This window comes from Myotis nattereri (assembly GCF_964212035.1).
Source record: "Myotis nattereri genome assembly, chromosome: 12".
Taxonomy (NCBI): domain Eukaryota; kingdom Metazoa; phylum Chordata; class Mammalia; order Chiroptera; family Vespertilionidae; genus Myotis; species Myotis nattereri.
In genome coordinates, this window is record NC_138087.1 from 50,633,207 (window position 1) to 50,659,653 (window position 26,447).

The following is a 26,447-nucleotide window of genomic DNA, read 5'->3' on the forward strand; positions in this document are numbered from 1 at the left end:
GAACATACAGACACATAAAATTCTGAAGAGGATTCCAGCATTTTATTGATCATTTTTAGTCTTATAACATTTTTCTAATATGTCAAGATTTTGATTTTGAAGGTGACTGTGTTCATTGTAGCCATTCAAACATTGAAGACGTGCATAACAATATGGTACAGATAACCTACACTAAGCCCACCCCACTTCCCCCCCAGCCCAGGAAGAAAGGTTGATAATGTTGTGTTTATTCGCTCAGGCCTTTCGCTGTATTCGTGAAAATTATATACCCACATATATACAAGTTGTCGGCTAATTCACTTAGAAGCATAATGTCATTTCTTTCTTATCACCTTGAACACGACCAGTCTCCACTTCTGTTAAGAGACCTACCTTTGCCGTGGGGAGAATTATGTTTACTACACGAGGAACAATAATGGCCAGGTCAGTGTGCTCCTCTGACAAGCAAAATGTGGCTTAATATGGAAGTGATTTGGGAAGTGGGGGTGGGAAATAGATGAATGGGCTAAAATAAATAAGTAGAGAATAAAAAAATTTAAATGGATAGAATCTTGGTGGAGGGAGAATTTTATAGATAACTCATTCCAGGAGATTGCAGAAAAAACCCCATATTCTTTGTAAGCTTAGATGTATGTTTAATTGCTGGCTTCACAACTTACTAGCCAGAAGCCTGAATTTCCCCATTAGTGTAGTGGGGTCATTCATTTTGAGTAAAGGCAGGAGTGAGGAAGAAAGGGTAGGAGAATATGTCAGGAAATGGCTGTGAGTAGTTGACTGAGACAGGAGTCTCAGTGCTGAAAGAATTTGGAAGCCATAGTGTTCAATCAAAGCAATTGGGGTTTATAGAAATTGTTCTCATCAAGATCAATCAAATTCCATCTGTTGTCAGACAGAAATATTTCCAGAGCACAGCTAGAGAGCAACATAATTGTTTTTCAATAAAAAAGCACAGGTGATATTTTTCAAGGGTCTACCAAATTGAGCTCTAAAATCATAACCATGGTTGCCTATGAAGGTGTAAATGCTGGTTTCTCTTACAGCGTGGAGAATTTGGTCCTCTTTCTAAGCATCTATGGATTTTAGAACTGCAGGATCCAGGCACTCTCAATCAGCTGTACTAAGGGGAGAAGAGATCAGCTAAATTGCCCACCCTAGAGCCATGAGTCATATTTTCAACATAAAACGTGTTCTCCTACAAGTGATTAGCTATAATTCCCCATAATTTCTTACAGATCAGAGTCCCTTGGATCTAAGCTAATTTGCATGTCTGTCACAAGGGTCTGGCATAATGCTGAAAATCTGGTCCCAGCATGTTAGGAAATGTAATGAAAACACTGTCATCTTTACTCAGTGGGGACAGTCCCCTGAGTCTAAAAGCCAGTGATGAAAAGTAGAAGAAGAGAACAGAGCTCTCTGGGTCTTGGTAACAGGTCGTGGTAGAGCACAGCAGGGCTGGTCTGGGATCTGAACGCATGTGGCGGACAGTGGGTTTGATTAAGGCATGGAGAAATATGCAGATGGAGCCCAGACTTGGCAGAACGGTGTTCCTACATTCAATCTTGACATCTAAGTACGAGAGGGCTGGGTACTTTATATGAAGTAAGGGCCCTGACAGGCCTCCCTCTCCAATGCAGGAATTGAGTAGGTTAACCTTTACTGACCATCTGGAGGGTGTGGGACAGGCCCACAGCTATGGGCAACCTTTTTTTATTTCATTGAAATACCAGAATCAGCGCATCACAATGTGCTATCAAAAGCTGTTTCTGGGGCCAGGAATTCTAGTCTCAAGAATTGAGAAACCAGCCTCATTCTTAAAACTCTTACAGCTTACTATTTTCTTAGCACACTGTCATGCCACACTAATTCCAGGGAGTCTTAGAACAGAATGTATTTTGAAGTCATCAAGAATGTTGTCTTACCTTAACTGTTAACAGTGGACATGGGGAGGTGTGGATGAATTCAAGTGATATTTAGATGGTAGAATCATCGAGGTCTGATTGGGTTGCATCAGACTCAGGTATTTTAAGATTGACTCCCAAGTTTGTCATAAGAAAATAGGGACTATTGACTGAGAGGGGAAGACAAGAAAGAGAGCATCATGAATTCTGCTTTAGACATGCTGAATCCGTGATTCTTGTAAGCCCCCATCCAGAGCTGCTGGACATACAGGTGATGTACTGCTTGGATCTAGGGGGCTCCTGCCAAGAGCACAAAGTTCAGTATTATCAAGGACAGCCCTAGAAGGTGGTCTCTAATCTCTTGTCTCAATCTTCAGCTCCCAAAATTCCTTGGGGTCATTTTCAAGCAGTAATTTTCTCTAGAATCCCTTAGAGGGAGGTCATGCCTTTGGCCTATGCCTTTGAAGTCAGGTGTTAATGATGCCCAGACTGTGAAAGTGACATAAAAAAATCAAAAGTAAGGGCTTAAGAGAATCCTTAAGTTCTTATTTCAGGAAAGTAAAGGGGGTATGTGTTAACGTTTCTCACTGCTCAATGAGTCTTTAAAATTCCATCACAATTTAGCAATAAGAAGATAATTTCTCCCATTTGGGGGCACATTTCAGTAGGCAATGATCAACCAGGGTTTCTCACACATCAGGAGAGGCCTCTTTCATTTTGGGGGGACTCCTCATATATTAAAAAAATTTTAAATGTCAAAACAGAGATACAAAATTGTGCCATATTTTAAATGTTTACATTGAAGAATGTAATGCTCTTAACAAACACACACCACCGTATGACCAAGCCATTCACAAGGGTATTGAAAGATATATAAATAGTGTGAGGTCATAGTTGAGTGTAGGCGGAGTGGGCTGTAACAGGTGCGAAAATGTAATTTTCAAAAAAACTTTAAAAAATGTCACACAACATACAGTAAATCTGTGCCAAAGATTTATTTGGCTCATGAATAAGGAAAACAGAAGGATGATAACACCAGTTCAAAAGGAGAATTTGAAAACCTGGGAATTTTGTGGTCAAGAGGAATGCTAAAATAAGATTACTAAATTAGCCACTAACTGGTGGATGTGCCCCAGAGCAATGAAAGCACACCCTTTGTCGATCTATCTTGTTTCAGAAAAGAAATGCATCACACATTATCAGCTTCACAGGATTATAGCTACCTGCACCTCAATGGATTGTGCAAACCAGTTACATTCCCCTAGGACAGTGGTTCTCAACCTTCCTGATGCCGCGACCCTTTAGTACAGTTCCTCATGTTGTGGTGACCCCCAACCATAAAATTATTTTCGTTGCTACTTCATAACTGTAATTTTGCTACTGTTATGAATCGTAATGTAAATATCTGATACGCAGGATGTATTTTCATTGTTACAAATGGAACATAATTAAAGCATAGTGATTAATCACAAAAACAATATGTAATTATAAATGTGTTTTCCGATGGTCTTAGGCGACCCCTGTGAAAGGGTCGTTCGACCCCCAAAGGGGTCTTGACCCACAGGTTGAGAACCGCTGCCCTACGGAGTCAGGTGTCCCTTCAGTACTTCAGTGTGACCTTTCTAAGTTGTGGGTAATTGTTCCAGCAGAATGCAAGTGTGATGGACAGCTTCTGCTTTTGGTCCTGTCACTGGGTCTCGGTTTGTTGTCCTTTGTGTCCCAGAAGCCATTTTAAACAGCCCCTCCCACTCTTCCCCCCAACAGCATCCTCAGTTTTGACACTGAACTTCACAAATACCAGCCAGACGCATCAAGCTCCAAACTGAAAATTATTCTTACACAATTGTAGTTGTTTAATAGTGAACCAAAGATTCATGAGGCAGATTTCTCGTGTTTAAAAGCACTGCTGTGCTCTCCTGTTGGACATGGGGAGTGACCAGAGAAAGCTGTTGAAGGGTGAGAAGAGGCAGGATGAAGTGAGAGAGACATTTTTCAGGCGGCGGTACCTGAGAAGTAAAGTGCAGTAAGGAAAAGCAGAGACGGATCGGGATTTTTATGTAATAGAAGACATTGTCTCAGAATGTAATTTTTAGAAACAGGAATTTGATGACGCTAGCCAAAACACACCCATCCAATACTACAACCTCTTCCACAATGATTATTATTAGGGGCTTATTTGGGAGTATGCTTTAATGTTTAAAAACAACATGCAATAGTCCTCATTTTTTTTTGTAGTTCTACTAAGTCTGCAAAATGTACACTTGCATGGTTTTCATATGCACCGATAATTTTCAAAACCAATTCTAAATTTGCTTTGAAAATAAATTACAGGAAGATGACAGGGAAAGTTACAAATAAGATTTTGAAAGTATATAAATACTCACCCCAAATCAACTACTAGTCTTTTCTAATTCAGCATCAATTCTGAAAAATATCCAGACAATCCAGTTACAAATCTGTCCCCACAGTCCCATGCAGATACTATTTTGAGCTCTAGCTTAGCAGAAACAGAAGTGCCGCGAAGAGCTGAGAGCTGTCACCTGCACTTTCTGCAGAGGCTTGCTGAAGGCAGCGTTCACTGCCTCGCCAGCGGCTCTCGCCAGAATCACCTGGGAGGATGGGACATTTGGATGGTATTTACATGGGACCAGGTTCTATTTTCCAACGAAATTCCTACTTGGTTGGACTTTAAGACCATCCTGGGATTTTAATCAAGCACTTGTTGATTAGTAGCTGTATGTGTGCCTCTGCGTTTCATCTTCCCTTTCACTTTTTCTCAAGATGGAGCCTCCTCTTGTTTTGTTCATCCTTTCATCTCCAGCACACACCCAAGTCAATGTCACATTCGTGGAAGAAGCACAATGAATGCTTGTCCCTTGACTGCCTGCAGTTAAGCAGCTCTGCTTTTCAGGGAGGAATGCCCAGGAAAGCCAGTCACAGCCTTTCTTCCCAGGGCCCCAGGATGACATGATACTAGGAAATTTCCTTGGAATGGGGTCATTGCTGCTTCCTTCCACATTGAAACAGAAAAAAAGAAAAATAGTTCAGGTAATGGTACAGAAAGTGCCTATTACTCTCTGTAGTCAGCTGAATAATACTCCTATGGAATACAGGCCCTAATTCCTAAAACCTGTACATGTTACCTGTTTCAGAAAAGAAGGATCTCTGCAGATGTGAGTAAGTTAAAGTAATCTGAGATTATCCTGGATTATCTGCTTGGGCCCTGAATGCCAGCATGACTGTTCATACAAGAGACGAGCAAGGGGGGCTTTTGATGCACATGAGGACAAGACCATGGGGAAAATGGAGGGGGTCGGGGAGGATTGAAGATACTGGCCTTGAGAACAGGAATGATGAGGCCACGAGTCAGGGAACACCACAGCCACCAGAGCAGGAAGAGGCAGGGAACGGATACAGCCCTGCCAACACCTTGATTTTAACTCAGTGATACTGCTTCTGGACTTCTGGCTTCTACAACCATGAGAAAATAATTTCCCATTGTTTAAATATACCAAATTTGTGGTCATTTGTTACAGCAACAATAAGAAATAAATACGCTACCTATCTTGGTCCTTTTACCAGCTGGTTGCCCCATCTTAGCAACCTCTTTATTATTTTCAAAACCCCACAATGTGTGATAAGAAGGTCACTAGATCTAATATTGGAAGGCCTGGCCTCATATGCCCCCTCTTTATGTAATGGCTGTGCTCACTCAGCCATGTGCATATGCTCCCTAAGTTTACTTGGCCTGAGGACAGATAAACAAGAGGCGTGATTTTTTGCCTTCACGGAGCTCACAGGTGAGAGGTTGAGACAAAGAGGCAAACTGGCAGAGCTCTTAGGGACCTCACAGGTGCTCATCAGCCCTTCATCCAGGCTGGAGGAGCAGGGAGGACATTCCAGGGAATGTGATGAAACGTGAACTCAGTAATGATACTTAAAATGATAGTAGCCGACATTATTGAAACTACCTGCCAGCCACAGCGGCAGGACTACCATGCCAAGGAGCATTGCTGACAGAATACGATGGAAGTGTGCCACCTGGAGTCAGGTGATGAGCTGACTGCCTTCTGTGATGCTGCCAAGTGCTATACAGAGAAGATCACTGATTCTCAGATAACAAGTGAGCTGCTGTCTTACCATGATTTTCCCAACCAAGAAAGGAAGGCAGAGAATCAATGAATGACTTCCCTGATCTCCTGTGGTTAGTAAAGAATGGGATGGGAGGTGCTAAGAAATGACACTGGGTCTTCATCCACAGCCCCTGCTCCTAACCATTCCTGGAGAGGATGTCACTCTTCTCAGACATGGATCACATAATTCAGTGGTGCAAAAACTCAATGTTATTTATTTCTCTATGGCAAGACATTAAACTTGAGGGAAATGACTGTGGGTGGGATCACAGGGTCCTTAGATACATACTCACCCGGGAGGCTTAGAGGAGTGGGGTGCCTCTTAGCAGTTTCGGTGCCTTAGAATGGGTTTGATATTCTTGTCAAGTTCTGATCCTAAGGATAAGGCCTTTATTGTACCTCTTTAGAAACCTTGGTGGTTGGGGAGGAAAGGCAGTTACTTAATACCAATCTTCACCCAAGTCCAATGTCTGAAAAAGTCAGCTGCAGGCATTTAGAAATTGAAAATTGAACATGACTTAGCTGGTTGCCATCCTTATATCCTTTCCCTATAAGCTCTTAATTATCGGTACACACCAGGAGGATCAATAAGTAAAGGAAAGAAAACCTGCAGTGAACTCAAAACTTTTTTTTTAAAGAAATATAATCAGTAGGTATCATTTTGTGCCCTCTGAGCAGAGCCAGCGGGAAGGGCCCGATGAAGGAAGAAAACCATTAAGAGACTAAGCATAATTAACCATTAGAATTCATTAGTGAAAACTATCAGGGTGCTTAGCTAATTCTACAGATTTAAAATTAGCCTTAATTTCTAGAAATAAACACAGGGGAAGTTTCTGCTGGTAAAGCAGTTAGGAATGTCTGAAAACCTCTCTTTGCCTACAGAATGATCTTCGGATTCTGGTATGTTCTCTGTAAACCTGGCTTTCTCCACAACTGAGACCAGTCCTGTTTTCTGGAGAAAGGAGCTTGGAAAGGATGAGATTCCTCACATTCAGGGGGTCACTCATTTGCTAACTCATTCATTCATTCACTTAACAAGTACTGATTGAGTACCTAATATGTGCCAGGTACTATTGTAAGTGCTGGAAATAAAGATGTAGACAGATGGACAAAACACTTGGCTTTCAGAAACTCACATTCTAGAACAGTGGTAAGCAAACTTTTTTCTGTAAAGGGCCAGATAGTTTTATAGGCTCTGCAAGCCATAGGGTCTCTGTTCAACTATTCAACTTTGCTTTGAGGGCAAAAAAGCAGACATAGACAATTTGCAAATAAATGAGTGTAGCTGTGCTCCAATATACATATCGCCAACGGAATACCACTCTGCTATTAAAAACAAGTCAGATTTATATTTGCTCATGTGGAAAGATCTTATATTACTAACTTTTAAAAAACAAAACAATCAAACGAACAAAACAATAAGAAAGAAAGAGTCATGGCAGTGGTGTAACTTGTTCCAATCTGGATAAAGTAAAAGAACACACAGACTAAGGATGCATAAGAAACTCTCAATCATAGTTCTTTTGAATTGGGGGGTCCAGGGTGGAGGAAGATTCTTCATTACATAACTTCTTTTAAAAAGAAATCATGTGTCCGTATTAGTCTTCAAGTTGAAATATACCCCAAGTACATAGAGCATTTAGGAGGCCAATCCTGAACGTTAGAATGGACCCTAAGTTTCCATGTGGACAAAGCCAGAAAGGAGATGCCCAAGGCATGGGGTGCCCCTGAACCTTCAGATACCAGGGTCTGGTTGTTCCTGGGCCCTGAGGGAGAGTGTGCTGGAGGCTATGAAGGCAATTCCATAAATGGCAACACCCGCAACATACTTCCCTTGGTCATCCGGACAGCATGGTCCACCACGCTAGGGTAGGCAAACCCTTTCTGTAAAGGGCTGAAAAGTAGATGTTTTAGGCTTTGAGGGCCACATATAGTCTTTGTCTCATATTCAAAAAACAGACAAACATAACATTTCCCTTTAAATACCTAAAAATCATTTTTGGCTCCCCAGGCATACAAAAACAGGCCACAGGCCAATGAACTGCTAGTATTGGCAGATAAATATTTATTCTAAAGATAGACTGATCCCACAGGGCATGTGGCCTCTCCGCTCTTCCCACTTGCTATACTCCAGGTATGGAAAATGGAATCTTAAGTGAGGGCCTGAGTCCTCAATTCTCTGGTAAAAGTGCTTCCCTTCTCTCTTTCTCTCTCTCTCTCTCTCTCTCTCTCTCTCTCTCTCTCTCTCTCTCTCTCTCCCTCTCTCTCTCTCTCTCCCCCCCCCCCCGCCCCCACCTCTCAGTCACCACCTCACCGACATGCTGTATCCTACCTTCTGGGTAAAGTGTCACCTCTCTGTCACTCATAAGAGGTGGACAGAAATAATTGACTTCCTACCTCACTCACGGGGGTATATTCAGGTTCTCTCTTCCTTTCCTTATCTACCTTCCAGAATTCATTGCCTGCTTGTAAGGTCAACCAAAACCTCCCAGTACCAGCCGAGGTCTGAGCAGAACTTCCCTGTTTGCAACTGGCTACTGGTCAGCTAGATTTTGTGTGGGCTCTAGAATTTCTGTTCCTACAGCAGCACTACTTGTCCTACGTGAATGCTGGGAGAGCATTATGTGCACATAGACATTTTATGGAAGAACTATCTGATAATGATAAACAGGCACCAGAAAAGAACACGGTGTTTTTAATAAATCTGGCAGCAGCAGCTTAGGTGAGGAAGGATTATAGTGTTAGCTTTTGGCACAAATAGATGGGAGACTCCTGAGTCTGATAGATGAGTGAGTTGTCTTTATGGTGAAGGATGACAGAAAATTGGGAGTGAGTTTAATTTATTTCACCTGGGTTTCATGAGGGTTATTTCAGAGTAAAGCAGCCTTCGAGGTACTCTGAGTTCAGGGCAGGTCGGCAGAGGGAAATGAGATGCAGTCAGTGGTGGAGTCTGTGGGAACCACGGCACAGATGTGGTTGCTGTGTGTCTGGGCCAACTTCCTGCCTGGAACTGGAGTCTGGCGCTGACTGCAGCTGTAGGAAGAACCCTGAGACGCTAAGGAGCTGCGTGGCTTCCCTGTGTATAACCATCACTAAGCCCCCGAGACTGTGGTTCTAGATCAGTGCCACTGCAGATTTAGACAAGTTGCATGTCAATTTTCTGGAAAATGAAAGGGTTGAGCAGTGGTGATATCCGATGGTTCTTCCAGTTCCAATATTTTGCAAATTTATGACACTAGGTTTAAACTTTCCAATTCAAAGCCAGAGTCCCAAGCCCAGGTGTTTTCTCTTATTAATGTTTTTATCTTCATTTCATTTTCTTATTATTCTGTCAATTCGCCATTCCCTTTTTCCATCAACTCACCTAGAAAGAAGGGGAATCTGTCAGAGTCATCTCATACAGTATCTTCTTTATTTAATAGCAAGTTAAATGCCTGCTGGGTGCCAAGCACAGGGCTAGACCCAAGGGGCCCAGCAATTGAAATGTTAGTCACAGTCCTTATCTTCATGGAGCTCACAGTCGAGTCAGAATCAGGTAAATAATGAGAGACATACTATGAAAGGGTGTGAAGCAGAGTGATGGAAGCATCTGTGTTTGTGAAAGCTTCTCTTCTTTTTATGTCGAGAGAGACTTGGGAATGTTTAGATGCAGGTGGGAAGGAGCCAATAGAGTGGAAGAGACTGTGGCTGTAGAGAAAATTGGAGATAGACAGGTTCGAGGAAAGACCCAAGAAAGAGGAAGGGTTAGGAGGGAGGTAGATGCAAAGCTGTAGCGTGCACTCTTTTCCTTATAACTGAGCAGGAAGGAGGAGACGTGGCGGGTAGACAGAAAGCATAGCAGGACAGGGGAACTTCTTGTTTAATAGTCACCAGTTTCTTCACAAATTCCTGCTGCTCTGCCCTTGTTTGTGCTGTTGTTTTCCCGAAGAAGGCGCTCCTTGGTGGCTTTCTGAAATCTTACCCATCTACAAGGCCCAGGCCTTCCGCAGTGCAATCAGCTCTTCTGCTCTGAACAATTACAGACTAAGCCCTCCTTATTGATCTCTAAAGATGACCTGCGCTTTTATGCCTTCTCTCCTCTACCAGGTCGGACACTCCTTGAGAGCAAGAATAAGACCTTAGAATATTTAATATTTCCCATTGTGTTGGGACACAGCAGATTCTCCAAAAGAACATTTTTATTTACTGCCTCAAATTTGGGGGAAAAAAATGTTGCTCCTGAAAATCAGCAAGATCTCCTGGAATTCAGCACAATCTTCGTCACCCTAATCTCAGAATAAGGAATGGAGAAAACAAGGGAAACTCAAACTCAAATCAGGTAGTTTAAGGAGGGTTTAGAGTTGGGGATCTGGAGACAGAGAAGGGAAATCTGAGAGTCTTGACACGGACATTAATTTGCTGCTAGTGGCCCGGTGCATGAAATTTATGCATGGGGGGTTAAGGGGGAGGAGGGGTGGTCCCACAGCCCGGCCTGTGCCCTCTCCAATCTGGGACCCCTCAGGGGATGTCCCACTGCCGGTTTAGTTTGGGCCTAACCTGGCATTTGGACATCCTTCTCACAATCCAGGACTACTGGCTCCTAACCGCTCACCTGCCTGCCTGCCTGATCACTGCTAACCACTCTGCCTGCCGGCCTGATGGCCCCCAATTGCCACCCCCTGCCGACCTACTCACCCTCAACTGCCGCCCCCAGCCAGCCTGCTTGCCCCCAACTGCCCCCTGCCAACCTGCTCTCCCCCAACTGCCCCCCTGCCAGCCTGCTCACCCCCAACTGCCCCCTCCCCACTGGCCTGATGACCCCAAATTGCCCCCGCCCCCGCTGGCCTGATTGCCCCTAACTGCCCTCCCCTGCCAGCCTACTCACCCCTAACCACCTCTGCCTTGGTCCTGCCACCATGGCTTTGTCCGGAAGGATGTCCAGAAGGTCTCCTGGAAGGTCTCCCGGTCTAATTAGCATATTACCCTTTTATTAGTATAGATTTTTTGCTGGACAAGTCAGTTAAGAACTTGGGTCCTCCGTTTCTTCTTCTCTAAACTGGAGTTAATGTTATCTATCTAACTTGGTATAAAAAATGTCAAGTATCCTGTTGCTTGAGATTTCTTAAGTCATGATTTGTGTTTTGCAACAAAAACCATCCTAACTTCTATGGAATTTGAGTAGGAAACTTATACTTAACTTGACGTTTCTTTAAAGTTGTTGAATGATTGGATGTAATCATTCAACAACTTTATCTTTGGTAAATTATCTGGTTATTATCTTTCTCTACAATGCTGCCCTTCTGTCTGCTTCCACTCACAAGTGATGTCAAAATCCAGTTGCCCAAACAAGAAATTCAGAGTCATCTGATCCATTCACTCAACCACACCATGTTCTTGGACACTGAGCTGTGTCAATGTCCCAGGCTCCACTCTGCTTACCTAAGATTCACTCAGAGCTGGCTGATATTCCCAAGAGAAGAGGAAGGCCAAGGGCATAACTTTGGTGATATTTCAGGACCAGAAGGATGTAGAGAAGCAGTCTTACAAGTAGAAAAAAAAAAAAAAAAACAGAAACCAAGGCACGACGAAGTTTAGAGGAGGGTGGTCAGAAATACCCAATCCAATGAAGATGGCAAGGAGGATGAAGGTATGTCCATAATTAAAGCTGTTACTTACTTCTTGGCCCATGAAAAGTAACGGCTGTGTTTCCATAATGCTGAGATACAGAATACAAAGGAAAAATTCATGCAAATCATCTTTTTGGGCACTCTGCAAACTAGAAGAAATAAGGGGCAAGTTATTGCATTCAAACTTCAGGAGATAGGAAACAGAATCCTTAATTCAAATGAGGACAGCTGGTAGACATTTCTTCAGTTGAAAAACACAGGTGTGAAAAATAAATGTGATTATCTTTGTTTTCCTACAATGGAACTCAGGTTTTGTCTTGCATTTCCTTTTCAGTTAAAAACTTAATCTAAAATATTCCATGGTGCAGCTGCTATATTGGAAAACAATATGACAATTACCCCTAAAGTCATTTAAAAATTAAACATAGAATCGCCATATTATCCAACAATCCCATTTCTAGGTAGATACCTAAAGGAATTGAAAGGAGAAACTCAAAGAAATATGAGTACACCCATATTTACAGCATCATTATTCACAATAGACAAAAGGTAGAAGAAACCCAATTGTTCACCAATGGATGGATGAATGAATAAAGAAAATGTGGTATATCCATACAATAGAATATTATTCAGCATTAAAAAGGAAGAAAATTCTGAGTCATGCTATAACAAGGACAAGCATTGATGACATTCAGCTAAGTGCAATAAGCCAGATACAAAAGGACAAATACTGTATGATTCTATATATTCCATATGTACCAATTTATATGAGGTACCTAGAGTGGTCAAATGCATAGAGACAGAAAGTAGAATGGTGGTTATCAGAGACTGGGGAGAGGAGGGAATGGGGATTTAGTGTTGAATGAGTACAGCATTTCACTTTTGTAAGATGAAAAGCGTTCTTGTGTTGATGGTTGCACAACATGAATGCATTTAATATCACTGAACTATACATTTAAAAATGTTTAAGACAGTAAATATTATGTTTTTTAATAATTTTTTTAAAAACTGTCTTACCACAAATTTTTTTAAAAACAAGGTAAGAAACAAGAAAATAATTTCCAAAGTAATTCCGTCACTGAAGTGTTATTTTCACGCTTTTCAGATTTAAGGACAGACAATAGTTTGGGGGTTTTTTTGTCCCTCTTTCATGTGTGCTCACTTGACATCATGGAGTGGGAACACTCCATGGAATGACATCATGGAATGAAGAACTGCCTGATTTGTGATAAACTATCCTCTTTGGGCATCCAGACTCTCGGACCTTGAGGGTCACCTACGACAATGTCCCTGCCAGTTTCTGATGTAGAACCCCTTCTTGTGACCATGACTTCCCTTCTGGCCAACCAGCTTTTTTTTTTAATATATTTTATTGATTTTTTACAGAGAGAAAGGGAGAGGAATAGAGAGCTAAAAACATCGATGAGAGAGAAACATCGAGCTGCCTCCTGCACACTCCCCACTGGGGATGTGCCTGCAACCAAGGTACATGCCCTTGACCGGGATCGAACCTGGGACCCTTGAGTCCGCAGGCCGATGTTCTATCCACCGAGCCAAAACGGTTAGGGCTGGCCAACCAGCTTTTGATGGACACAGGCTATTTCCAATATTAAGCTCTTACAAGTAGTACTTCCATGAACATATTTATACATGTTCATGGTGAGCATGTTGGCGTTCTGTTGGGCATACACCTAAAAGTGAAACTATGGGGTCACAGAGTCTGCATATGTTCAGATTTAGCAGATAGTGCCACAAAGTTATCCAACATGGTTTACCAATTTACATTCCCATAAGCAGGGCATAAAAGATATGATAGTAACATTTGATGAGTCTTGCTACTATCATTTTCATCATTCTGGTGGGTGTGTTGAAATAATACATTATGCTTTTATTTTACATTTTCCTGATGACTAATGGAGTTGAGCATCTTTTCAAATGTTTATCCACTATTTGAATATCTTCTTCTGTAAGTGTCTGCTCAAGGCTTTTGTCCTTCTTTCTATTGGTTTTCTTACCTCTTTATTGATTAGTAGGGCATATATATTTCTATATAAATATTGTATATAATCCTATCTAATAATAGACAAACATAGTAATTAACCGTACCTCCAACATGCTTCCCCTTGGCTAATCAGGGCGATATGCAAATTAACTTCCAACCAAGATGGCAGCCGGCAGCCACACAGCTGAAGGGAACAGGAGGCTTGCTTGCTCCAGTGATGGAGGAAGCCAAGATTCCCCGCCTGCCGCTACCGGCCTCTGAGCTGCACTCTAAGAAACAATGTTGCAATTATAGAAGCTAAACAAACCCCAGAAACCTGCTTTCAGCCATCTGGGCCTCAGAGCTGGAGTTGCAACAGTGTTTCAATTATAGAAGCCAAACAAACCCAGATACCTGCTTTCAGCAGCCGAAGTCTCAGAGCTGGAGCCAAGCCTCAGACCTAAGCCGGCTCTCAGTTCCAGTGACAGCCATAGAAGGTAAATAAATCCCAGAATAAAAAAAAAAAAAGAAAAAGAAAAAAAGGAGAGGTTGGGAGCTTCAGTCATCCGCCAGCCTAAAAATGGCCCTCAGCCCCTCACCCAGACTGGCCAGGCACCCCAGTGGGGACCTCCACCCTGAAGGGGTTGTGACCAGCTGCAAACAGCCATCATCCCCTCATCCAGGCTGGCCAGGCACCCCAGCGGGACCCCCACCCTGATCCAGGACACCCTTCAGGGCAAACCAGCCAGCCCCCACCCGTGCACCAGGCCTCTATCCTATATAGTAAAAGGGTAATATGCAAACTGACCCTAACAGCAGAAGGACTGAAAATGACTGGTCACTGTAACACACACTGACCACCAGGAGGCAGACTCTCAATGCAGGAACTGCCCTCTAGTGGTCAGGGTGCTCTCACATGGGAGGAGCTCTGCTCAGCCACAAGCCAGGCCGATGGCTACCAGTACAGTGGTGGTGGAAGCCTCCTCAGCAGCACTAAGGATGTCCAACTGCAGTTTAGGCCTGCTCCCCGCTGGCAAGTGGACATCGCCTGAGAGCTGCCAGGCTGCCAGAGGGATGTCTGATTGACATCTTAGGCACAATCCCCCCAGGAGCAGGCCTAAGCCAGCAGGTGGTCATCCCCTGAGGGGTCCCAGACTGTGAGAGGGCACAGGCAGGGCTGAGGGACCGCCCCCCCCCCATCCCCCCCAAGTGCACAAATTTTTGTGCACAGGGCCTCTAGTCTTACCTAATAATAGACAGACATGCAAATTGACCGTACCTTCACTATGCCTTAAGCCACGCCCACCAGCCCATCAGATCGACTATATGCAAATTAACCCAACCAAGATGGCGGTCAGCAGCCAAGGAGCAGGAGTGAGCAGGAGGCTTGGTTGCCCCAATGATGGAGGAAGCCAAGCTTCCCAGCCGGCTCTGAGCTCCACTCAAAGTAACAAAGTTTCAATTATAGAAGGTAAATAAACCCCAGATACCTGCTTCCAGTCGCCATGGCCACAGAGCTGGAGCGAATAAAAAAAAAAGGAAAGGCTGGGAGCTTTGGTCACCAGGGGGCTTGGTCAGTCTGAAAACAGCCATCAGCCCCTCATCCAGGCTGGCCAGGCACCCCAGTGGGGACCCCTACTCTGAAGGGGCTGTGGACGGCCTGAAAACAGCCATCAGCCTCTCATCCAGGCTGGCCAGGCACCCCAGCGGGACCCCCACCCTGAACCAGGACACCCTTCAGGGCAAACCAGCCAGCCCCCACCTGTGCACCAGGCCTCTATCCTATATAATAAAAGGGTAATATGCAAACTGACCCTAACAGCAAAACGACTGGGAATGACTGGTCACTATAACACATACTGACCACCAGGGGGCAGATTCTCAATGCAGGAGCTGTCCCCTAGTGGTCAGTGCGCTCCCACAGCGGGAGCTCTGCTCAGCCACAGCCAGGCTGATGGCTGCCAGTACAGTGGTGGTGGCGGGAGCCTCCCCTGCCTCTTCAGCAGCACTAAGAATGTCCAACTGCACTTAGGTCTGCTCCCTGCTGGTAAGTGGACATCCCCAAGGGCTGTCGGGCTGCCAGAGGGATGTCTGGCTGCCAGCTTGGGGTCCCAGACTGCAAAAGGGCATAGGCTGGGCTGAGGGACCCCCCCAAGTGCACAAATTTTTGTGCACCAGGCCTCTAGTAATATATATTCATAGAATATATAATATGTAAACACATAAAATGCATTATATATGTATATATCTATTCTGTCTATTATGCACATAAATCCCTTGTTGGATATATGCATTGCAAAAATGCAACTCCACTTTGTAGCTTGCTTTTTCTCTCCCTTAACAGTATCTTTTCATATGTAGAAGTTTGTCTTGTATATCAATTTTTTCTTCTAGGACTGGTGCTTTTTGTACTATGTTTAAGAAATCTTTTCCTAAATTCATGAAGACATTCTTCTAAAAGCTTCATTGTTATATCATTCATATTTTCATCTGGAACCCATCTGGAATTGATTTTCATGTGTGGGGTGAAATAGAAGTCAAGATTTACTTTTTTCTCTGTGGATATTCAGTTGAATCAACACCATTATTAAAAAGACTATCCTTTCTTCAATGTATTGCAATGTCTCTGCCATAAACCAGGAAACTGTATATGTATAAGCTTGTTTATGGATTCTCTCTTCTATTTTACTGGCTGGTATGTCTATCCTTGGATCAGTATAACATTATCTTAATTACTGTAGTTTTGAAATGATTGTTGGTGTCTGGTAGTGTAGGTCCTCCAACTTTGTTTCCGCTCTTCTTCAAAAGTATCTTGATTATTCTTGCCCTTTGCATTCCCATATTCATGTTTGAATCAGTTTTTTAATTTACACACACACATATCTGCTAGGATTTTAATTAGGATTGCATAAAATCTATAGATAAATTTTGGGGAAATTGACATGTTGTTCCATTTATTTAGATCAGTGGTTCCCAATATGGGGCACATGCCCCATATGGGGCAGTTTGATTTTTAAGGGGGGAAATTCGAGAATGAGTTATTAACAGTGAATTTTTTACAATTCTTTTGGCTCTAGGGGCCTCATACAGTATATAAATATCTATTGTGACATTTATGCATTTCAGTTCTCTATTATATGTTTTGAAACTTAAATATTTTTTCATATCACTTCATATTATTATTATTTTTTAAACAATTTCTTAGTGATTTCTTCCTCAATACTTCAACTGTCCTTTTGTTCTTTTATTTTTATCTTTCAGGGATGCCATGTTCTTTGGATACTTGTTTCGACCAAGTTAATGGCCTTTTAGGCTTCCTCCATGTGAATAGAAGTTCACTTTTTGAATAATAAGAATTATATGTCACCGGGGGGCATCAGGATTTTAGAGATGCTTAGGTGGGGCATGGCCCACAAAAAGTTGAGAACCACTAATTTAGAACTTCTTTAATTTTCTTCAATAATGTTGTGTAGCTTCCAGTGTAGAAATCTTCACTATTTTTGTTACATATATTCCTATGCATTCCAATGCTTTCATAATTTTCTATTTCATAATTACCTATTTGTTTATTACCTTGCTAAATTCAAGTATTTATTTTAATAGTGTATAGATCCTTTTATATTAATATTCTATTTGTTTGTTTCTGGTATATGAAAATCAAATACGTTCACGAGAGACATTGGTCTGTAATATTCCTTTTTATAGTGTCCTTGGCAGGTTTGGTATCAAAATTGAGGTGTCCTCTGAAGACAAGTTTGGATGTGCTCCCTCTTTTCCTTTACTCTAGGAAAGCTTATGTAAGATTGATATTATTTCCTCCTTACATAGTTGAAAAAATTACAGATGAAGCCATCAGGGACTGGAGCTTTGCTTCTGGAATAAATCTTATTTTAGTTAATTTTTAAAAATTATTTATTTTTCTGTTTGCTCTTGGGTCATGTTTGGCAGCTGTTGTTTTTCAATGAATTGGTCTAAATTTTCAAGTTTGTTGGTGTAAATTGTTTATAGTATCCTCTTATGAGCTGTTTAATATCTGTCAGATGCATACTGGTATCCCCATTTTATTCCTGTTAGTGATAACTTATTTTTTTCCCTGCATTAATGTCACTAGGAGTTTATCAATTCTATGAGTCTTCTCAAAAAATCAACTTTGTTGCTGCTAATTTTCTTTATTGAATATTTGATGGCCATTCCAGTGATTTTTGTTTTTAATTATTTCTTACCTCTGGTTTCTTTGAGTTTCTTTTGCTATTCTTTTCCTACCATTGCATTTTTTAAAAGCTTTATGTATTTTTTTTCCTAGAAATTTTGGTAAATATTTCATGCAAATTTAAAAGAAAGTGTATTCTGTTATCATCAGGTCCAGTATTGGTATAATTTCGGCCATATTTGTTAGTTGTGTGGTTATACCGTCTATGTCATTTTATTTGTCTGCCTGTTTTATCAGTAGAGAGTAGTTAAAGTCTCTAACTCTAGATGATTTAGATTTGTGTGATTTCTTTTTTTAATTGTCATTTTTTGCTACTTATATCTTGAAACCATACTATTGGGTGCTTACAGATCCAGAATTGTTATGCTTTTCCAGTGGATTGACTTGTTTATCATTATGACATAGCTTCCTTTATCTCTAAAAATGCTTTTTGCCTTAATTTCCACCATGTCTGACAATAGCATAGATACCCAGCTTTTTTGGGGGGGTCGGGGTGGGGGGAGGGGGAGTGCTTTAATGGTATAATTTTATGTTGTTTTTCTTCTGTTTGTTTTTCATTGATTTTTAGAGAGATAGGAAGGGAGATGGATAGAGAGGTAGAAACATCGATGAGAGAGAAACATCATCTATCAGCTGCCTCCTGCACACCCCCTACTGGGAATCAAGCCCACAGCCCCAGTGTAATAAAACAGGTGACCTCTTGGTTCCTGGGTCAATGCTTAACTGTGGGGCTAAATGGTATATTTTTAAATATCCTTTTATCTTTATTAAGGTGTGTGTTTTGAAAGCAGCATATAAATGACTTTTATATTTTTATTCAGTCTGATAATATGAGACTTTTAATATTCAGTTCTTTTCACTTTTGTAATTAGTGATATATTTGGGTTTATCACTCCCATCATACTCCTGACTTTCTGTTTACATGCACTAATCTATTTCTATTGTTCTACAAACAGCCCTTATACTCCCCCTTCCATAGTTCTCACTTTTTCTCTTTCTCTTTGAACTTTAGTTTAGATATTTTTTATTCACTTATCTTTCAATTTATCAATCTTGCTTGACTACATCTAATCTGCTTTTTTTAAAAAAATATATGTTTATTGATTCCAGAGAAGAATGAGAGGGAGAGAGAGATAGAAACACCATTGATACTTGTGAGATATTTGTTAAATTAATAAATACAAAATTAAAAGATACTAACGAAAGATGTGATGAAGAAGAAGGTGGAGACAAAACTGCTCAAGACTTTGGTGAACTGTATATTTTAACTCTTCACTTATTCTTCCTCAGAGGAGAACCTGGAAACTTAATACCTATATTACAATTCTCAGGAGAAAACTATTAACTCAACCACAGCCAGCACCTTTAGCCCCTGAGTTTCCTGGTCAGGATTCTGAGTTGGAGGAGATGCTTACCTTACCTCATCAGAGCTTTGACTATTTAATCTCAAATCACTATATTTTAATTCAGAACATCATTATTTTACCCCTCTCCTTTTTTTCCTTCCAAATCACAGAATAGACTTATTTCAGGCATGAGAACAGGAAAGGCGTAGCAGGAAGAAGAGGGAGGAGAGATGAGGAAGAAAGAGGTGAGTTTCACAGTTCTACTTTTCTCAAAGACAGCAATTCACCTGTGAGTATAAACCACACATCTCTGCTCTCACTTCTTCCCTTTGATTCAATAAAAAAGCTACAAAAATGTCAACCTGACCTCAGCTGAGCTCACTTTTTAGTGATTGAATCAACAGTTGTTAAAGTCTATTACCTCTTTATAATAGGATACATTTAGTCTTTGAAGATTTTTAATAGGGTTCAATTCATAATTTCAAAAAATAATAGACTTTAACATCATTATAATATGAGTTCCAAAGGAAAAAAAAACTAAGAAAACTTCCTTACAAAGCATTTTAGGACCATGATAAAAGCATTTGAAACTGTATATTTCTTTTTCATCATCAATGAGTATCATTAGTTCTCATTTTGTGTCTGCATTATTGTTTGTGTCTGCCAGTTGCCATAGGGACAAATGCCTTCCATGGCCTTGTAGCGTAGTCCAGCTGCCTTATTCAGTTGATTTTGAATTAGGGTTAATGAGGTGGAATTCACAGTGGGATTTCTGAGGCTCTTTTCTGAGGCTTCCCTTGATCCCCGATCCATGTTCAGCCACATCATGTAAGAGCAGTCTTGCCTTCAGGGTTATAGGAAGAAACATTCTGGTGCCCTAAAGTGGCTTAGCACCTAATACTTTTCATTCTCCAAGCTTTGCTCTCCTACTTAGAATTCCCTCTCTTCCACCCCACCCTAAACTCTGCCTGACCTACCTGAGAACCAGCTCAAAAATAACTTCTCAATGAGGGTGTACCTGGTGCTTTGTATTAGAGGTGTGGGGTGCGAATGTTGCAACTGTGTCGATTTCAAGTCAGAGGTTACAAACTCAAAGTCATTCAGTATCCAAGTCAGTATTGCATATGGGTGCAACAGTGAGCCGGAGATCACACAGGAAACCTAAACAGGGGCAGGTGCTGCTGACATCCAGCTATGCTTCTATTCAGAATTTAATCTGGTGTACTCAGATCTTCCCATTTTTTAAAAAAGAGATGAAGAGCTATATTTTATGTGAAATCTGTTTGGTTTACTGGCTACTATTAGATTTTGCCATATGAAAGTTGTTTTGTAGATCAAAAACAGTCACATAATAATTTCATATGAGCCCTGATGGTTGTGGCTCAATTGGTTGAGCATCATACCATGCACCAAAAGCCTGTTGGTTCTATTCCAGGTCAGAGCACCTGCCTGGACTGTGGGCTCAATCCTCCAGGAGGGGGTGTGAGGAGGCAGCCAATGGATGTTCCACTCTCACATCGATGTTTCTCTCATTCTATCCCTTTCCCTTTCTCTCTCTCTAAAAATCAATAGAAATATAAAACAAGTAATAATGATTTCATATGATGTGGTGTATGGAGTAATAACCTCCAAGATATCCCTGGGCCATGTGAATACTACTTTATATGGAAAAAGGGTCTTTACAAATGTGATTAAATTAAAGATATTGAAATGGGAAATTTTTCTGGATTACCTGCTTGGGCCCTAAATGCATTCACAAATTTCCTGATAAGAGGGAACAAATGGAGATTTCACTCAGAAGAGAAGGCAATATGACCACTGAGACTGGAGTGATGCAGCCACAAGTCAAGGAATGTTGGCAGCCACCAGGAGCTGGAACATTCAAGGAACAAATCTTCCTCTAGAGCAGTGGTTCTCAACCTTCCTAATGCCACGACCCTTTAATACAGTTCCTCATGTTGTGGTGTTCCCCAATTTCATTGTTACAAATTGAACATAATTAAAGCATAGTGATTAATCACAAAAACAATATGTAATTATATAAGTGTTTTCCAATGGTCTTAGGCAACCCCTGTGAAAGGGTCATTCGACCCCCAAAGGGGTCACGACCCACAGGTTGAGAACCGCTGCTCTAGAGCCTCTGGAAGGAGCACAGCCCTGCCGACACCTTGATTTGAGTCCAACGAAAATAATTTGGGACTTCTCGCCTCCAGAACCGTGTGTTATTTTAAACCACAAAGCTGGTGGCAATTTGTTATAGCAGCCACAGGAAACGAACACATAGGGTTAACTATGATATGGGTTAATACACATAGGTTAATTCAAATACACACACACCTATGTATGTGTATGTAAATACACATATGTGTATGTACACGTGTGTGTGTGTACAAAAGTGACAGATAGCCAAACAAAGCACATCTCAAGGGAGATCTGTGCCTCAGACAATTAATTTGTGTCTGTTTTAAATATCGTTTTTTATTTTTCTCTTATTTGTAGCACTGTGATCGATGCCTTCATCAAACATTTTTTAATCACTGCCGGTGGAATGTGAAGGGTTTTGCCAACAATTGCTTAAGCCTTTGTATTCGCCACATCCCCAGGCAGAGGTTTAATAACTCTAAGTTCCCTTTGCCTTCGATGCAATTCTTTGAGAAAACAGTGATCTCAGATACTGCTTTTAGGGTCAATTCATTAAGTGCTGGATACTATAAGACACTGGGAGTCAGGAAGGAGCAGAAGCTGTAAGTAAAAGCTAAGGAGAAACAAGTCTCTAAAGCCTGTTACTTGAACCGTATATGTATGTAGGTCCATAGGTTTTTCCAGCTGCCTTCCCTAGAGCACTCTAGATCTCCATGTGGCCTCTGGCATCAGCTTCATGGAGTTTTGGCTCCATGATCTCAGCTCTTAAATTTCCATGAAGTCCCATGTTTTTATCCCTAACGTACATTATGTTCTTAAGCTGGCTGAAGTGTGTTGCTGCTGTTTGCAACCAGCTAGTTCAGTGGCCTCCTCAGGAGGCAGCTCAGCCATCTTCCTTCTACCATGGACTACAAAACTGCTCCGCAAGTGCCGTTCCTAAATGTGAAATCAACTCACTGCTCCCTTCATCAAGAAAGGCTCCTTGTGAATGTCAGCTGAATCAAAGAGTGTGCTTAGTGATGGGATGGATTTCCATCCCTTGCATGTTCTTTGCCTTGTTAACTGTAACCAACCGTGTGAGAACTGGCAGCTGGGACACAGATCTCACTTCAAGTCGCCCTGGCCTAAGCGCTTCCCCTGGGACTGGGAATTCTAAGGGTGTGATTGGTTCCTCTCTCCCCCTGCTTCCTCCAAGACGGCAGGAACAGAATGAGAGAGAGGAAAGTTTTTTGCATTAAAATGATGCTGCTAGTTTGCACAAACAATAGCATTTCCTTTTTAATCATAAGGGAATCATTTTTCTCCACTTAACCATCAATTCTGCCCTTTGAAGTCAGATCTTGTGCTAAGTCCAATGTGCATGAAATGGTCCTAGGAAACTTCCTAATCACGCCCAGGATTTGCCTGTTGCTAATGCAGAACCGCCTTGCTCCCTGAAGTCGCTCACATGCACTTACTTGGTACATTTACCAGAGGGAAACTTCATAAAACAATTGAGCATCAGATTAACAAGATTTTAAGCAGAAACATCGCATAGCTTTGCTGTTCTCCCTCTTCCTGGGGAGGGTGGGGCAGATCGAGGTGGGCAGGGGAGATGTCTGGGAGCCCTTTTAAAATTGGGACATTTCTTTAAGGTAGAAGAAAGGAGTCTTCGGTGTGCTGTCGGGCGCCTCAAGGCATCTGCTAGACACAGGAGGACTTTTTTTTTTTTTCTTGTCCCAATAAAACCAGGGATGAAAATAACAGTGAGTGAGTGTTGACTTGAGACTTTTCAGGGTTCATAGACTGTATTGGGCATATATGTGAAAAAAAGAGGTTACATTCATTATGCGGATTAGAAATAGGAGAAAAATAAGTACCAGAAAAGAAAAACCAAACCACCAAATGAGACAGAAACTCTATCAATGCCAAAAATATGTTTTCTTCAAACCCTGAAAATAGACATGCTGGCTTCTCCAGGAAACATGTATTTTAAACTGTTGGAAAACATAAAAGCGAACCTAAAAAGTAATAAGGGGTCATGTGTTAGAAATGAGGCTTTCTAATAGCAAGCGCTTAGGTGTTATGATGAAATAGTTTTGTGCTCCCCAGTGTTTCATTAAGGTCCCATTGTTAATTTAAACTAAGTATGTATGTACCATGACGTAGCCAAGGGGGAACATCCAAGTTTCCAGTGCCCCCTGAAACAGATCAGATCCCTCTGTGCTCTTTGCCAGTTCAAATTGGTGCCCTGCCAGGATCCTCTAGCTACTAACTTATAACGTACTTTTTAAAAAAAAATCCTCACCCGAGGATATGTTTTTATTGATTTTAGAGAGAATAAAGGAAAAAGAGAGAGAGAGAGAGAGAGAGAGAGAGAGAGAGAGAGAGAAACATCAATCAGTTGCCTCCCACACACGTCCCTACCAGGGATGGAACCCACAGCCTAGGTATGTGTTCTGACTTAGAAACAAACCTCTACTTTTTAGTGTACAGGAGGAGGCTCCAACCAAGTGAGCTACCTGGCCAGGACCATGTACATTTTTTAGGTGGTATCTGCCTTCCTCATACAAGAGGTAATGACCTTCAAAGAGAAAATGTCCATTCATTTATGTATTTAATAAGTTTTCACAGAGGACCCAAGCATACCACATGGTACTTTAGATGCCACAGATACCTTCATGAGCTGATAAAGCAGGTCCCAGGTCCCAGGTCCTGTGGAGCTTCTCCTGTGGTATAATGTGAAAATGGACAAATGGCTGCTCACCTTCCACCTGCTCTGGGTATTCGAGACTCTTGGTTGCATTGTAATTGGGGACCACCTGGTTCAGATTTTCTGTAACATTACCTACAAGTCCTTTACCACTATTGTATATTCATTTTAAGATTTAATGCAGTCATTCACAATGAAGCTGACCGAGCAGCCAGCGTGAGCAGAGAATCTTGAAGGGGCAAGCCAGCTCTGCCCAGGCTGCGCTCAGAGTGTTCGATCAAGAGCCCAGTGCCATTCGGATACTCCTTTGTTTCCAATTTGTTTTTGTTGTTTGTTTGTTCGTCTTTTTTTCCTCTCTATGCCTTTATCCTTGGTGTTCTGAAATCCCACAATGTTTCGGAGTTTGAATCATTTATTATTCATGGGACTGGGTATTTGCTAGGTCTTTCTAACAGGGAGACATGTGCCTTTGAGGTCATAGAAATTTTCTGGCATTATTTATTTAATAAATATCTCCCCTCTATTGTTGTTTTTCCTTCTGCAATTCCTACACTCTTAAAGGAGAAAAAAAAGAGAGAGAGATGTAAGAAACTTAAGGCATTACTCTATTCTTAGGAAGAAAGATATATCATAAAGACATCAATTCTCACATTAATATCTAAATTGAAAGCATTCTCAACTAAAATCCAATGGTTGTGGTTTTGTTTGCTTTGTTTTAGAACTAGATAGGCCAATTTTAAAGTTCATATACCAAAAAAAAAAAATAGGTTGGAAAATTCTAAAAGTAAAAAGAAATGAGAGTGGGCCTAACTTATCAGGTATTAAAACTTGTTCTAAAGTCTCAGTCATTAAAACAGTGATACTGATGCATGAATGGAACAGAATTTTTAAAATCTAGAAATACACTCTAATATATAGATAACTTTAATATATAACTAAGGTGGCATCTCAAATTAGTGTGGGGGGGAAATGGCCTGTTCAATAAATGGACTGGGAACAATTTATGTGGGAGCTGATTAAGGGGAGTTGATGGCCGAGTACTGAGTTTCTTTCCATCCATCAGGCAGACCTGAAACTAGGGAAATGCAATGAGATGCCCAGGGTACTGGGCAGGGACCAGCTCAGGGCCAGGAACTGAGGGGGGCTTTCTTGCCACTACTGAGGTAAGATCAAAAACTTGGGTGTTCAGACAAGTCAGATCACATGTTTTGCTTTCTCTTTAAGTAATAGAGGCCTAATTCAGTGGTTCTCCAAGTGGGGTCCCCAGATCAGTAGCATTAACATGATCTAGGAACACGTAAGAATTGCAAATGTTCAGGCCCCATCCGAGACATATTACATCAGAAACGCTGGGGAGGGGCCAGTAATCTGTATTTTAACCAGGGCTCCAGGTGATTCTGATGCAGGTTCAAGTTTCATGCATAGTCTAATTTGTAGAAGGAAAGTTGCTTTTCTGCGACCCAATCCACCTCACTCAAATTTTCCACTGGGATGAGGACGAGCTGAAAATGGTGCCACTTTGTCTTCTCCTTGCAGCTCATCGCCCTGTGGTTACCTCCGCTTCTCGGGCACATTCCATGGAAGGGTTCATTTTCTAGAAGCGTGATTTAGAGAGCCGTGTCCCCGTGGCCATAATATTATCTCATAAAACCCTGATCTTACCCTGATTTCCCACAAATTTCCTAAGTTATCTGTCTCTAAAACCGTCAAGCTGGAGTATTTATAGCCTAAAGAAGCTAGCCACAGCATAGTTCCAAAAAGATAACAATCTGCAGTTTGCATCAGTCGATGGTGTAAAGACTCATATGTTGAGAGAAGAAGAAAAAAGAAAAGGGCAGAGAACCTGTCAGAATGAGATACTCAATTTATTTAAATTTGTGGAATTCATAAATCAAGACTGCCTGCGAAGCTTGAAATAGTAACCATGTTTCCATCTAGCAAGGATTGAAGAAAACATGTTGATCCACTCTTTACCTTTGTGGAGGAATCATAAGAACATGGTTTCACCAGGTAGCTAGAATCTATGCTTGAATTGCAGACAGCTGTGACCAAGTTCTTATCATACCACCGGCTATCAGACGCATTTTGTCTTTGCTGTTCAAGAGTTTGGCTTCATGGGAAAATCTGTAGTGCTAAAGCAAATGCTATGAAAGCAACCACAAAAATCTCCCATCTTAGTGCTCCCACCAATTGAAAAAGGGGGGCTGGTTGCCTAAGTCGTTTTAGAGCTAAAGGAAAGTGAGTGGTAGAGTGAGTCAGTAAGTCCCATAAAAGAAAATTCAACCTCCTGATTTATTTATTTCTATCAGGCAGTTGCCAGTGCTATTAAAATAATGTCAAGGACATAATGATGAATTTAATAAGATATTGATGGTGGATCTGACAATGGGTTAGTGCCTAAAGTAATGAAACGTCAGGGTAAAGTGCTTTATGTAGTCC